General features: G+C 41.6%; 1 long non-coding RNA gene across 1 annotated transcript in view; it reads left to right on the top strand.

Annotated features, from left to right (window-relative positions):
* Positions 1 to 1,397: 1,397 nt before the first annotated feature.
* LOC135494875 (uncharacterized) overlaps positions 1,398 to 11,068 on the top strand; it is a 34,482-nt gene continuing 24,811 nt past the window's right edge. Inside the window, exon 1 of the long non-coding RNA XR_010448477.1 lies at positions 1,398 to 1,584. This is a non-coding gene — a long non-coding RNA (uncharacterized LOC135494875). The remainder of the gene's footprint in view (positions 1,585 to 11,068) is intronic.

Here is an 11,068-nt window from a genome sequence, read left to right as displayed (position 1 = left end):
TTTTGAAATATTTGAATGTTGTTGTCTCAGACAGATTTCCGACCCCGTTTTCAAAAGCAGGTTACGGCGTTAAATTCAGCTTTTCAGAGTGTAACAATAAAAATAATACACTTTAAGAACTGGATGCGCATTGTTTGTTTTTGGACACTCGGTAAATCTGGTGCGAGATTTCAGTAATGACACCTCCTGACTAACCAAGCCAAGGTATTAGAGCAAATCATCTCATGTGACCGTTATCAAATGAATAATGACTGACAAGATAATAGGGGTGAAAGAAGACTTCTGCCGGATTTGAGCTAGTGATTTTCAAACCTTTCCCAAATCGCTTCTGGGACGTCCGCGGGGGGGGGGGGGGCGTATATAGCTGCAAATTCAAGAGCAATAGATGCACCATGGTTCCATCGGTACAGCAATATCATTAAACGGTTGATGAGTCCTCTCTGGTTCTCTAAGTACAGGCAAGTCCGTCTCAGGATGCTGCTGCATCGACTTCATGCTGAGAAAATCAGGGGTAAATGCTCGCTTCTCCGGCCCTGTTGAAGCGAGCATCAACCCCGATTTCCTCATGATGCGCCGGAGGATGCGTCGACTTGCCATAGGAGGATCATCGTGTACTGTGACTGAATTCAGACTGCTGGTAACGTTTTTGAGTACACATGTTATCCTGTCATCGTTTCAGTATATATAATAGTATTACGGTGAAGGCCGTGCTTCTTTAAAGGTCCATTACATGAGTGTGCCGTGCTGGGGCGGCACCAACGAAGTTACGGAATTCGCCTGCAGGCGGCGCGATAGAGATGCATCAGAAATTTGCACCAATTTGCACCAGTTGTTTCAAACAAATTTTGCCACTAACGATGGCGTTATCTTAACTTGGCTTTCGTCTAACGGACTTAACTGAAGAGGATAATGCCTAAGAAAGGTAACGCCAGCGAGAGTGAAAAAACCCTGTTTTGAACAACCAGTCCCAGAACGTTAGTACCCATGGAGTTTATCAGAGAGCCTACATGTACATCACCGAACCGGCTTTATGTAGGGAGTCTGTGGGCACCTTTATTGTTGGCATGGCATTATCTCGAGAGACCCGCTACCTTCAATGAGTGTTGTTCAGTCAGCAAAGTAACCAAAACTCGCAAAAATAAAATCTAATCTGCTGAAAACCAATGGGGTTTACTGTGGTTATTGATGTATAAATTCAATTTTAACATAGGCCTACCAGACGCATTGAAATCCAAGTATGACTTGGCTCGACCTCATTGAAGTAAATGATATAATAAGGCTGTCTATAACTAGATTCAGTACGTATGGTCGCTATTGGAAATGCTCCAATTTAAATTTTTAACGGTCGGCTTAGGCCTTTAACTAGATCAACTATTTACACATATGGCCCATACGCAACAACACATGTACATGTTGATTCACGCTAACGATTTACAGACGGAACCATCGCACTTTACTATTCACCCCGTTTTTACGTCCATATCACTCGTGTCGCAACCCGTCTTGATTGGCTGGCTGCCCGAGCTCGCCTTATTTGGCAGCAATCATTAATGTGATAGTGGCAAAGCAAGTCAACAAAATAAGGTACGTGCCTTTTACTTCAACGTTTTGCTTGTTTTAGCTCCTTAATTTCACATCTGCGCATGTCAGGTGTGACGTAAAAATCTACAGCTTAATCTGCTGATAGTTATGGAACCAAAAAATTTTCGTTGGGAGTTTGTAATCGGGATTCCCGATTGCTTATTTTGATATTTGTCTGATGGCGGTTGGCATACCAAATACTTAATGATCAAACAAAGACACTATCGATTTTTGCACCACTGCAATAATTCAATACAAAACGCCGACACCATGCGAGTTCAGGTGAAAGCCCTCCGCACACTTGTCCCGGCGGATTATGGTGCGTTTTGCGTTTTCCCTTCGTTGATTTCCGCCGAACTGCCAATGGAAACCTACCCTTATTGTTCGGATTTCGGGCTGATTACAGTAGGCGATATCTTAATGGGCGATCTGGGCTGTTCTGATAAAAAACTGACCTAACGGGAGGTTATAGATATATGTATTCGATGAAAATTTCGTGTTTGCTATGCAGCATTGTAAGTTTATCGAATTGTGAAATTTATGCATTAGGAATGCGTATTTTCTAATCCAGCTGATGGATGTCATCTGTGACTGTGTTGTATTCAATACCCATTAAGCGCCAGTTTGGCACACTTCAATCGATCACAAGCAGAGAAGCAGCTGTTACTCTTATTAGACCCGACTGTTGCCATGCTTGTAGCAATGTATCGGTTTTAGTTGAAAGCTTTCGCTTGTTCTCATGAACAGCATTGCAACGTTTGGATCAATTCAGTACAGGGTTTTTTATATTTGATAACATTATAGCGTTCGCCCCAACGATCGGTGGAGTATGGTTGCATTGGTTGCCATGGTTGCCATGGTTGCTATAGCAACCCCTTGAAGTCAAGAATGCAGCCAGCGAGCGCTGTATTGGGACACGTCTCAAGACTGCAATCTGGCTGAGGCACCCGCCAGCATATACGCGTATTTCATTCTGTATGAACACACTTCAGCTCGAAATATCCTCTGTGTAGCTTTAGATGACGACCAGAACTGATAGAAACGGGATTTGACCCCGTACTCAAGGAACGATGCTAACATTGCCACGCAAATGGTCGGCCATTTTGTCCTGCTAGAGAATCACATGATCACCTCTTAAATGATTGGCTGGTTTTGCCAAAGGATGAACACGTCCAAACATTTTAAAACAAGTTTGCTGCTGTTTTCTGGTGTTTGGAAACACGTCCACAGTACCAAACTTTTTGTGGCAAATAACAGGACCAAACACAAAGTTTGGTGATGTTCGCAAACTTTTGTTAATGTTGTAGACCAGGCTTAATTAACTTAAACGGAAAGGAAGCAGACAAAATCGTTTATGGCAACATTCCTCCTCATTGCAGCATCCGTCTCTCATTCAGCTATAGATGAGAGTCAGCGTCGTTTTACAAAATTTCGTCGGTTGCACCGCCTGAAGTGTTGCCTGTCGCTGTCAATAACTTAAAAAACTCATTATCGGCAATGTAGGCCGCATCGCGATTGAGAAAAACCAACATGTTGCTGTGGCGAAAACTTAATGTGAAGCAGTGTATTGCAGGGTTGTTATGACGTTCAAGTGAAGAAATAAGCAAGAAAGCTACAAGCTTTTACGCAGAACTGTGGCGAAACCCGGAATTGTCTTTGATCTTGTTCATTCAAACTCCAACGGTAACTTTCACGTTGGGTGCCGACACATACATGCCCTCGATCCATAAAGGGTTAGGCCTGACATTCGGTACAATTGCGCCGGATACAGTGATCGTATCTTTCGGTAGTTCAAGATGGCGGACATGCGAAATAGCACATAGGCCTTATCTTTTACTCTCAGGAGCGCTATCAGATTGAACGTACTCAAGTGATGAGGCCCTAGATCTGCTTTCACGATAAAATACCAATGGCGACGCAACCGTTACCAACATTGCCAGCATACAGGATCAAGACCGCGAACAGTGGATGAAGAACTCTGTGTCAAAGGATCCAAGTCTTAAAACAATGCGTACTCGGCAGTTCTGACGCTTAAACATGGCTTTTCTGCCACTATTTTCAAATATTAGGCCTACCACTGCCTTCCGATGCGTAGGTAAGCTTTCACAAATGGTTGCTTGTGCCATATTAACCATTATGTACGGACTATGCTTCACCGCGTGACTGTCCCATATTGTCTGATTACAACAAAGTTGGGATTGGCTGTCTGGAACTCATGTCAGCCTGATTACCGCTATTGAGGCCGCATTGAACTAATTTAAGCGGCGTCTGAGTTCCGAACCATCATCTAAAGGGGCTGCTCAACCTACATTGCGGCATGCCCAGTCATGACATTTCCGGTTAAACAGTAAACAGGACGACTGTTTAATTCAACCGGGCCATTCTTGAGAAATCGTTCTAAAGATCTAAGAACAACAGCTATTTTGTTAAATTTACAAAGTTAATAGTTCACAGGGAAATGCTCAGTATCGGGTTGACTTTGCGCTCAAGCAAGATTCTCTTGTGTTTCCGGCCCTCAGTGGTCAACCCGCTTTGGACAAACTACACTCGCCCCTAACGAGTATCCGATACTTTCCATTACCCACTAACGCGGTTGCAGGGAAGCAAAACTAGAACTTGAAGACGCCAACAGCACTAGCGGGTTAGTTTCAATAACTGAAACGCAAAAGGGAAACGCCCCAGATTCAAGCTTGCTTTATTCGGGTATAAATCTTGAAACTGGTGTTTGTTCAAACATGTCGGGCATATACTTATATTCATTATAGTACATATATAACAAGGATGTGTCGGGTTATAGCTAAAGCCTGAAAAAACAGGCCTATAAGTTATTTATCGCCCATGGACAACGTGTCATCTTAGGAATGTTTACTGCTGCATGTTTTCATTTAAAGGAAAAGAGCCTCGAGAGAATGCTACTCGGTACAATTATGAAATACGGACTTCTGTAGCGAGTGGCGTTCTTGAATACATCGGAAAAAGTACACAGGCATTCTACCAATTGTTGGTGTGCGGGTTTTAGTGAACAGCAACGCACATTGCTCCGGAACTTCAGTGCACTCAGCGTGAGTGCGAGCCAGGCATTACTAGGGGACAATTCTCCTTTAAATCTTCCTGTTCAATCTTGTCTTGTGAACGTTACAGATTTTTTCTAGCTTCCTTTCATACATAACAAAAAGTGCACGAATGACCCGAATAAGAAAAAAATCATTTATGGGGCGTGTTGTGCCGTTCGTTGTGGGAAGAATTTGCGTGGGTTTAAGGCCTATCAGACAGGTTTCCAATGAAAATTTTACAGACATGTCCTTTTGAAAGATATTTTTGACCGTTTCGGATGGATGGTTCGTATCTCAATACAACATCAAACTAATCTCAGAGACACCGAGGGGCGCCCCTCTGGGTCAGGTGTTTCAGCCCACATGACCCGCAGCATTGGTGCCGAATTTGCACGTTTGCGTCTCTGTGTCGCATGGGGACGAAACCAAGTGGGCGATTATGGTACCAAATTCTGTGTGTTAAGTGCGATCACCGATTTTCTATTGCCGGACTATAGGCCAATCACGTGACCTATGGGAACCTTGGGTTCATGAGGATATACATGTTCATGCAAGCAACGTCATTCATGGCGCGTATACGCTTGCAGGGGAAGGTAACAAAATGAACGGCCGCGCCGTAGTCAAAGTGAAATGATGGCCGACATATCGAATTCCGTAGACTCTCAGAAATCATTAAGATGAGAAGGCCAATTCCAGACCAGTGAATTGACACCACTGCCTGTGAGCCCAACGTCAGACGCCGGCCATATTGGAATCCTGAATGGCCAACTGAGATTAAATGATTTTGCAATAACTTTTTATCCGAGGCCGCATCATCATTGCCTCTTTTTATTCAAAGTAAATACAGATTGCCGCTCAAGTTCTGTTAATAGGTACATGTTTGGCCAATGCTTATTTTTGTAGTGGTGCGACCTCTGTCCACAGAACAGAACATCACACTAACACGATCCGGCTGGCGACCTCGGCCGAATTCGAAGACCGTTTGGTTTGTGGTCTGTTTGACTACTCCGCCCAGGTCTATGGACGGATATTCACCAAAGTTGGTTCACTTATGTAGGTTGACCTCAGGTCCAATAAGGGACTAAATTTGGAAAGGTCAAGGTCATTGGGGACGAAGGTCACGCATTGAAAATACAGGAACACTTCACAAAATCACTAAATAAACCCGATCTTAAGCAAACATGTATTGATTTTGAATGTAGCTTGTCCCAAGAATTACTGCTAGGATGCCGGCAAAGTTCAAGGTCATTGAGGTCAAAGGTCGCCGAGTGCAAATTCAGAATTATTTCAAAATCTCCCGAGTTATTGATTGCAGCCTAACCAAATGTTCTTCGCATATATCAGGAGGTGACCCTGCCTGGCTTGGTGACCGTGGTATTCAATTTGGCAATGGTCAAGGTCATTTGGGTCAAAGGTCACAGAGTGCAAATTCATGGAAACCTCCACATCACCTATTCTATTAGCTGCAGACTCACAAAACTTGCCCTGTACGATATTGGAGAGTGACCCTGGCTTGGTTGCCAAGCTGGCCAGTTTGGCAAAGGTCAAGGTCATTTGGGTTAGAGGTAACCGAAAAGAAAACGTCCAAAAAGGCAATATCTCACTGGCTATTTGTTAAAAGACTCACCGAATCAGGATATTAAACATGACTCTGGCCTTGACAACTAAGCTCTTAATGATAAATAGTACATTATTGAATACCTTGGTCTAAGCTTTGACCTTTCCAATGTTCTCCTTCTTCTTCTCACCCCTGGAGCCCAAATGTTAAGGAATTTTTCAATGAAATTTGACACAAATAACAGTTGGGGATATAAACGAAAATGGCATTGTCCTGTTTATCATTCAATAAGTGATTTGCAAGAAATCGATTGTTTTATGGTTACTTTTGGGCACATTTTGCCCCCCAAAACGTTTCTGGCCAACTCCTCAGTAACAATTCGATGGAGAGCACTGGAACGGGGATGATAGGGGATTGGTTCATTACCGGCACTGGCACGCTGTCACTGTGACTGGCGTGTTTTGTTACTAGAAAATGCAAATACAGTGTTTCAGGGACAAACAAAAATATCAAAAGTCAATCTGATGGTCAGTATTATGTTGAATCAATTCAAAGTTTAAAAAACTAAATATCAAATAAAGATTATACAGCCTCACTACAACCAGTGGGCTAATGCTGATACTGGTCAGTCCTAGTCTGCTTCACAAACTTATATTCTATCATGTCAATTACATGCCTACACGTAGGCTAGTATGCAGAAAGAAGGCCAAGGCATAGGCCCGGCTACAGAGACTATACCACAGACAATGACAAGGCCCATGATGATGGCAGACAGCATGGACACTATGGACGAAGAAAACAGGTGCTAAGTGCCTTCCGCAAGGACCCACACTTCTACCTTCGTGACCCTTCTGCCAAGTGTAAATGTTTCGCTTTGTTCATGAGATTATGTACTCTATTAGGTTATCATTAAATGACAAAAGATCGTTTTCGGACAACTCATTGTAACCGCCTGCGCTTGGTGAAGAGAACTGCCATTTTCAGAGATGATAGGTGACATGTTGAAGTTGTGCATGCAGGATGTGATTTTTTCAGTGACTAATTTGCATAATAAATCACTGCAGGGAAGCATCCGAGTTCAACTATCTTACCCACTATCAGATCCAAAATAGATTACACACTTGAGTTTCGAATCGAGTTTAGTATCACTTAAACTTCTATATCTAGTTGGGAGACCACACCTAGGTCTTCTCTCATACCCAGAAGTATTAAGGTAGCAGGAAGGGTTGGGCGTTTGTGGTTTCTGAGTCTGAGTTGGTTGGTGTCTGTTGACTGTGCTTTAAGAGAGACTAGGCATGGCGCCAGTCTCTCTTAAAGCACAGTCAACAGGCATTTGGTCTCAGTAATTGGGTAAGTACAGAATCAAGCCAGCTCAGAGGGCAATGATTGAACGATGCTGTGGACAAGTCCAAGGATACTGCATCAGTCACGACCAACTTCTCATCAGAAAGCGTCACCACCAGCATATTCAATGTTCAGTTCCAACCTGTACCAGTCCAATGCACGCCTGTCATGGTCAGCAGTGGTCAGCTTAGCGCGATATGGAACATTCTTCCGAAACTCAAGCGAGGGAAGTCTGCTCATTGGCATATCTCGCGCACTGCTCCTTCTGGTCAAACATCGTAGTGAAATCGTAGTGGAAAACGTCTGGCTTTGCGCCAGACTAATAAGTGAAGAACTAATAGGTAAAGAACTTCTACTTGCGCGAGACTGCTGTGATGAAATTATCATTGCAGAGACTCCGGTGACGTACACATATATTTTTTACAATCAAAAATGCCCTCAAAAGACGACATGGAATGATTATTTTATTGATATTTCCTACTATATACCTTCCAATTATCACTTTATACAAATGGATCGGCGTTAGGTCGCATGCTTTTCTTTCCTGGTGACACTATAAAGCAAAATAGTTGCAACCCCGTAAATGCGCTATAAGTCCAATAATAAGTGACGGTGACCCGTTATAAATGTTTCGCCAGCTTCGTTTTTTTGCCGCTATGCGGTGCTTTGGGCCCTTGCGTCTAGAATTGGTGAGGTCACACACCTTGGCAATTGTCCCGTATATATATATATATCAGGGGATTTTAGATGGTAATCCCGGGCGTGAAACCCAGTTGGTATTTCTGTCTAGTGTTTACCAGCCGCAACATTTGCTCAGATTGTATATCATTATAAAATTATGCGAACACAGTGTGTTTCAATAAAAGCGAAACTATATTTTAGATACAAATAATGACAAATATTCCACTGACAGAAATTTGTAATTTACACGCTTCGCCACAACCAGCTGTCTAAATGGTTGCCATGGGCATGGAAATAATTCGACTCCCAATTATGTAAAATACGATTACATGCATGCTGAATATGATACTCTTTCCAGGTTACAGCTGAGACAGTTTTTTTACTGTTGGTGAAATGAATTAAGCGGCTGGTGAAGAAACAGTTTTAGAAGATTGATTTGTACTCTTCATTTAATCATATAAAATGTTCAGAAGACCTCTTATCCAAAAACAAGTTCAGGTGTAAGAAGGTCATAGTGATTAACACGAATTTCTGAATATGTCCCAGCTAAATATTACTGGCATTACATTAGGCTGCGAATGACAATATTGATGCTATTTTATTTTGATAGTATGTTTTTTTAATGGGATAGGACAACAATACGATATTGATTGATTGTCAGGCAATTGAGTTGGTTCACAAAAACTTTCAAAGTCCATCAAAGTGCGTCATACCTGTTATTTGTTTGGGCAGATTTGCAATATAGGGGATTCCCAATGGGATTTTTAGATCGGAATCTGCTGTGGCAAGGTCCCAAAAGATATACAGTATGAAAGCCAATCCTCTAACATACTTTTATATTTTTCTTTCCGTCAAGAAAAAATTGGTGATCACGTAAAAACGGAACTTTCCTTTAGGCATACATGTATATGGATAATCAGAACAAAGAAAAAAATTTTAAAAAATCCATTGCAAACGTTACATATCATCAGACATTGTTTTTTTTCTGATTTATTAGCAGGCCTTTCATTTCATAGGCCCAGAACCCCCCCCTCCCCCCACCCCACCCTCCAAACTTACAGCATGTTTTCAAAATTTCGAAAAAATAATGGTTTTCCTTTCTAACAATGGCGTAATCAAATATCAGTCACAATCTTATAAAGTCTAATCAAGTGTTTCCGGAATAAAAATTACATACGTTGTGTCAATGCGTACGCGATCGTGAAACATATCTGTACGAATTGCATACATGAGCTCGTATGTTAGAGCCGGCGTTCGGCCGTGTCACGCATTCATTACCAGTGGGTTCGCAGAGTCAAATTATTTCGCACATCTTTTGAATTTATTTGACTAACGTATAATTTCGGGTGCGTTAATTAATTACAAGATGTACCGTCTTCACTAAAAAGGTTGTTTCTTTAACATCAACTGTACAATAATTTATCAAATAAATGAATGAACCAGAATAATATGATTAGTTTCTGGGCGGCAGAAGTCTAGCCTACATTATGGGTGTAACAGTCTATTGTACGCCTTCTGTGCGAATTCTCTCAAAACTTCGCTGTTGTAGAAAATCTGTGTATTATACGGTTTGGCCTTATATTTTATCCTGGGGTATCTCAAACTTTTACACCCTATAAGGTGATATCGCAGGATTTCCTCTGATTTCGTATCGTACAAGCCTCATCATTTTTACTTTCATTTTTCATTCTGGCAATCAGTTTCACTTTTCCTAACTGACTCAGACCCTATACACTGTCATATCGATTTAGGATATTTTTCAATCCACTAACAATTGACTTAGCTAACGTATTTGCATTGTCGGTCAATAAAGCACATCAATCAACTCATTTGAAAGGAATACTGACGTCAATCGGCGTCTTTGTACAGTCAGTGAGAAATGAATAGGTTGAATAATATCCCGTGGTGAATGGATATATCATGAAAAAAATTAAAATGTTTAAAATGGTCGGGGAATCCGGCTGTCATGCGACTGACACTGCCAAATCACTTTAGGCATATTTACCACATTCAGTGCCATTATATGTATCTATGATGTCGCTTTTGTGAAAAAATAAACCAAGTATATACATTTACAGTTGTAAGTGGTAATTATGACTTCAACAACAAGCAAAAAAAATTTCGATGGCGCTTATACATGTATCTTTCTTTCTACTGGTAATCAAATAGCCAATGTTCTTCCGATAGCCTACACATTTGATGGCAAACATTGGACTTTTGTATTTCCTAGAATTTTTTTGCCAGTTTCAAATCAATCCCTCTCCACCCGACATTTAGCACCGTAAGTTGGACTCAAACATGGCTAGTCCATTTGAGCCCATCGGAAGAGCTGTTTTAGGTAAAGGATCGAATATAAATTGGAGAACGACCTCTCATTATGATAAATCCCAAGCCCGCCTCTCCCTTGGGCCAGAGAGAAAAAACTGCAAGAAAAATAGTGGGTGCTTATACCGTCGGCGTCATTTGCCAGGAGCCGATAGAAAAACACGTAGCCCGAGACCTGCCAACTGAGATACACTGAGAACAACTGCGCGATCTGGTGTTATTTCGTAAAAATAACCTAGAAATCAAGTTTACCCATAACCACGCACTTAAAAACAGCCAACAAGTTATAAAAACGTACTGTAAGATATGAAACCATTATGACGTCCAAAAAATAAGTAAACGTCTTCTAAAGTTAAAAGTGACAGCCGACAAGTTTAGTAAACACCTTGTAAAGATATCCCGATAGCACTCAGATTAGGTTAACCCCCTCTGGTTTGAATTTATTTTGTGGAAATAAGTGTTCATCAAAAATGGCTAGACGAAGAGAAAAGGAAAAGGAAAAACATGATATGGAATGTCTAATTTA

The sequence above is a fragment of the Lineus longissimus genome, chromosome 10 (assembly GCF_910592395.1).
Source record: "Lineus longissimus chromosome 10, tnLinLong1.2, whole genome shotgun sequence".
Lineage (NCBI taxonomy): Eukaryota > Metazoa > Nemertea > Pilidiophora > Heteronemertea > Lineidae > Lineus > Lineus longissimus.
The sequence above is the reverse complement of the archived record's forward strand: the minus strand, read 5'-3'. Positions and strand labels throughout refer to the sequence as shown.